The sequence below is a fragment of the Henckelia pumila genome, chromosome 3 (assembly GCF_033568475.1).
Source record: "Henckelia pumila isolate YLH828 chromosome 3, ASM3356847v2, whole genome shotgun sequence".
Taxonomy (NCBI): domain Eukaryota; kingdom Viridiplantae; phylum Streptophyta; class Magnoliopsida; order Lamiales; family Gesneriaceae; genus Henckelia; species Henckelia pumila.
Window position 1 is genome coordinate 164350612 of NC_133122.1, and position 5262 is coordinate 164355873.

Here is a 5262-nt window from a genome sequence, read left to right on the forward strand (position 1 = left end):
ATTAAATGCCCTTAAGATTTGAGATTAGAAACCCGAGGCCCCACAATATCTTATCATCAATTGTACCAAAAATAATTAATTTCATAAAATCTGATTTAACGGATAAAATCTATAAATTTTCCAAAAATTCAAATTTATCCAAAAATCAATTTTAAAATTTTCGGACTCGAACAATTCGATCCGACGCCTCGTGGACCAATCAAAAACAATTTTCGATCGGACCAAAAATAGAATTTTAACATATTAAAATTTTAATTAAAAAAATAAAAATTAATTTTCCCGGGCCGCCCGGGACGATCCCGGGCAGCCCGCGCCCCAAAAGGGGCTCGGGCCGGGCAGCCCGTCGCTGCCCCTTAGGCAGCGACGATCGCTGCCCTGGGCAGCGCCGTGCGCTGCCCGTGTTTTGCCCGTCAAAAATTTTAAATTTTTATTTTGTTTCAAAAACCGAGGCTTAAAAAATTTTGTACAATTGATTAATTTAATCGCTTGATCTGAGCAACCTGGCTCTGATACCACTGTTGGAAAACGGTGATCAGATCAATCAGAATTGATACCCGGTGCAGCGAAAGTTTAAAAATTTTATATGGAACAATTCCATATCATGGGTATCAAAACTTTACGATTAAATTGTGCGTGTAAAAATTAAATAACAATTAAATTTTTACCTTGAATCTCGAAACGAGATTATGGACACCAACAGATTACTCTGTTCTTGTTGTATATCCCAGGAACTGATGGACGAACAATTCTTCAATCATGTCCACGAACAGAATTCGAATCCCTCTGATAGATTGCACTAGAAAATCTATCAGAAGTTTCTACGAAGAGAATTAATGAATTTGATCCGTTAAACCTGACTGCAAATTCAAAATTCACAGGCTGGATTTTTCAGAACAGAGAGGGAGGGGGCGGCGGACACTGTTAGAAAAACCAAGGTTTTCGAAAATATTTTGTGACCTCTATTGTGTAATTTATGTACTGCAATAACTTATTTATAATGTGGGCTGCTAACAGCTTAGGGCCCATTAGTCATAGGTTCAAGCCTGACAAGCAAAGCCCGCATGTTCAAAAATTAATATAAAATTCATCGTGACTCAGATTGATAAACCAATTTCACCAATGTACACAGAAACCATTTCTGCATCTTTTAAAGTCAAGATAAATTTTCTGAATCCGAATTCAGTGGTTTCCAAAAATGCCCATCCCTATGTCATTTTAGGAAATCTTACTCCTCTACTCTGATATAAGAAGTCCTACTTCTTTGTTCATTAAATTTAACTATCTCAACGGGGATTAAAAATCCATTACTTGTGTGACCCTCAATGGTTCAGGGATACAGCTAGCCGTGGGCTCAAAACTCCTTGTGACTCGGAACAACAATTTCCGACTTGCCCATCGAATCATGGTAAGAGCTCCTAGCAACATCGCCCCATGATTCCCTAGGTATCACTGATAGTGCCTGCAAGAACCAATACATTTTGGTTAGCGTACAGTACGGTCCCTTCAACCATATATCCTGATCGAATCAACAACCATTGGTAAATCGAGAGTCGTTCGAGATTCGATAACTATGCAATGCATCTTGAAGATCAAATAGTGACATCGCATGTGCTACTAAGAAACCATTTCTTAAAACACATCATGTACTCTGGCCAGAGATTCGTCACACTAATATCTCCTCAGATTGCATAGGATATCCACACTATCAAGTATGTGGTGAATCCTTGACAACAAAGCATCGACTCCTATATGTGTCGTAACTGTACCCAATCCCGACACCTGATGACCCCAATAGAGTCGGTAAACGAGTCAAAGCACAGTACTAGCATATAGAGTCTCAATGATGTTTCAAGTAGTAAGGACTAATGGTGTACAACCAAAACCGCGGACTTTATCCACTCGATAAGTGATAACCACTTGGAAAGTCCGGATAGGGTAGTTCGATCATTCATCGTATGAATATCCATTTGCATGCTTTGAACATCTCTATGTTCCATACCAATGAAACGTGGTACTCGGCATCGCAAATGCTAGTCTCAATCTCGAGCGATCCTTATCCTTATTAACTGACGGCTCAATCGACTAGGAACTATTTAGAATATACAGTGACTATAAGATGTGTTTGATGATAGCCATCCCCATGTGCCACCACATCTTACATACACTATAGTATATTCAAGGTCTTCATCTAAACATCTTATAGTATGTCACAACATAATAATATGATAAAAGATAAAGTAAACGCCATTATAAAAGTGTAAATTATATTAAACAAAAGATTGTTTATACATAGAGTCATCAAAGCCCTTAGCCACAAGTTGGCTCACCGGGCACCCACTCTTTCAAGAAGAGGTGGATAAATTTATTGAAAAATTTTAATTAAGAGTTGAACTTGCGGTAGAATCAATGACACTAAAAATGAACACATAAATTGGTGAATGGATATTTGGGATCTGTCTATTCACCTATTTGGATTCTATATGCTATCAGATAATATCTTGGAACCGAACAATATGTTATGGGTATATTTTTTTATCAAGGTTTAGATTAGATTTATTTATAGAAATGGGTCAGATTCATATCATATCTTGAGGCCTAACGAGGTATAATTGTATAGTCCCTTAGCTGTCCTATTTAGAAGAATTTAGAGTTTAGTCGCTAATTAATTTGAGGACTTGTGAATTTCTTAAGAGCTCAAGTTGTATATTATATGAGTTAAGTTTAATTGGTAAATAGACGATAAGCATAGTTTCGTTGTTAGGAAGTTTTTAAGTTATCGTTGTGGTTGACATAAATTAATTTAGGGGTTATAGGGACTCAATTTCCTGAAATTCCGACGTAGGAAATAAGGTTAGCAAAATGTAAGTTGTTGGATAACTTAAAGACCTAAGAATTTGTAGATTGTAGAACTTATCAGTTGCGGTAAGAGGACGTTTTTAAGTTGATAAATTTAGATTGAAGATAAATTGAGGAGTGATAAAATTGAGGATAAGACCACTTAGGAAGATGTAAGAATTGTAAATTTTATATTGCAATAAGAGTTAGTCAGATCCTTGATGATATAAATATCAGTAAGCATCAGAGTGCGCAGCGCAAGCTTATTTGGGCCAACTCTTGTGGGTGCAAAGTTAAAAAATTTAGTGTTGATCTGGTCTAAGGTATTCGAACCTAGTTAGTAAGTCTTGAATTTCGAGAACGAAATTCCATTTAAGGGGGGAAGGAATTGTAGTATCTAAAACCCAATCTACTAAATCGCATGCATTAAATTTAAAAAATATTAGGATTATTATTTTTAAGTTTATTTGATTTAAATTTCTTATTTGAATTATGTGTTAATAAAATATTTTTATTATTTATTCAATGATTTTATTGTACTAAATATTTAATTAATGTTTTTAATTGTTTAAGTTTATTTGTCAAAATGATTTTATTATGCAATTTAATTCTTTTAATATTTTAATGATTTAATCTTGCATATTTAAATGATTTTAATTAATTGTTTAGTTTATTCTTTTAAATGATTTTAATTGTTTAGTTTATTCTTTTAAATGATTTTAACTGTTTAGCTTATTTGTTTAAATATTTTCGAGTGTCCAACTTATTTATTTTAAATAGCCTTAGTTTAGCAGTTAGTTATTTTAAATTATTTTAAATCGCTCTGCTTGATATTTAAATATTTTACTCGTTTTCGTGTCATCGAAATATTTAAAGTGTTGATTTTTAATTCCTAAGTTGTTATATTTGGTCTAGCACTTCTTAAAAGTGTGTAGCACTTTTTTCTAAAATACATACACTCACATTTTCTATAGTTACACGTATACTTACCACACTTGGACTTAATTAAACCCTAGCCACCAACACTTTCACTCTCAACACACACTCAAACTCTCGCACACCCACGCACACACAACTCACGGTATTGCTCTGTTTCTCCATAGAAGAAACCATCGTATTCTCAAGCTCACGCCGCCTCCATCTTCATTTCTTCTCCGAAAAATCACTCCAAAGCAAGCTGGTCGAGATTTCCAATACCTTTGAGCTCGATTTCAGCTCATTTTCAGCTCGAAGCAACTCCATTTCTTTCCATTCGATTTCGGCCATAGCTCATTGAGATTTTGTGTTCTTCGAATTTTTCTAGCTTAGGCAAGAATGTGGCTTCTTTTCTTCACCATGTAGATTAGTATTTATTGTGTGTCGCTTATCTTGAAGCTTTCGAAATTTATATGTCGTATGCCTTGTCTCGGTTTTCTTGCATTTGGCCGAGAGGTTTCTTGTTTTTTTTCTTCATGTTCATGTTTGATTTATTTTGTTTACTAGTTGAGGTTTTGAAATGATTATTGGACTTGGGATGTTGCTTTGTATTTTCGAAAATTTTCAGAAACAAGCGTTCCATTTGGTGGTCGAAATTCCTGAAATTTTTATAGCATTGGTTCAAATATTTTTTTTTCCAGATTTTTCCTTCATAGCTTGTTGGTTCGAAATTCTCCAGATTTATTTACATGACTTGGGTTCAAAATTTTCAGATTTATAAGCCAAGCATGTTGGTTCGAATTTTCAGATTTTTAGTTGGCATATGGTTCGAATTATTTTCCATATTTTTCTACATGGCATGGTTCGAATATTTGGTGTTTTGTTGTGATGATTTGGATGGTGAATTAGGGACTACCATGGGTGAAATGTAGTTCACATGGTAGTGCTTAGGATGGCTTGAAATTAGAGTGGGATTTGGAGTTTGAAGAAGCTTTGAATTTGGTTAGAGGTTGGGCTTGGTTTTGAGGTGTGTAGAGGCTGCCAATTTCTGAGCTAAGTCTAGGGGTTTGGGTGAGTTATTTTGGGGCTTGGGATGAGCCTAAGGGTTGGACTTGATCCTAGTCTAGTAGCTTGGAACTTGGGAGTTTCATAGTTGAGTTTTGATTAGGAACAAAAAGTAGGTTTGAGCAGATTTTTGTTGAAATGTTGAGCTGCCCGGAAATATAAGACTAAGGCAGGGTTAAAGGTGGAATTTTGTTATGGGATCGGGTATGAAACTTGTCTTAGATGTCAGGATTATTCCGTTTCAAACGGGAATCAATTCGGTAAAGTTTTGGTCGAGTTCTAGATTTATGAATGAATAGGTGCAGAATTTTGAAGTCATAGGCTTGCTGCCCGGAAATAAATTTTATAAAATGATTGGATAGGAATAATACTCCGAGGATAATTTCCTTACTTAATTCTAAGTGTCATGGAGTTTTGGTTTCAAGCGGAATCCTTTTTGAATAAGAA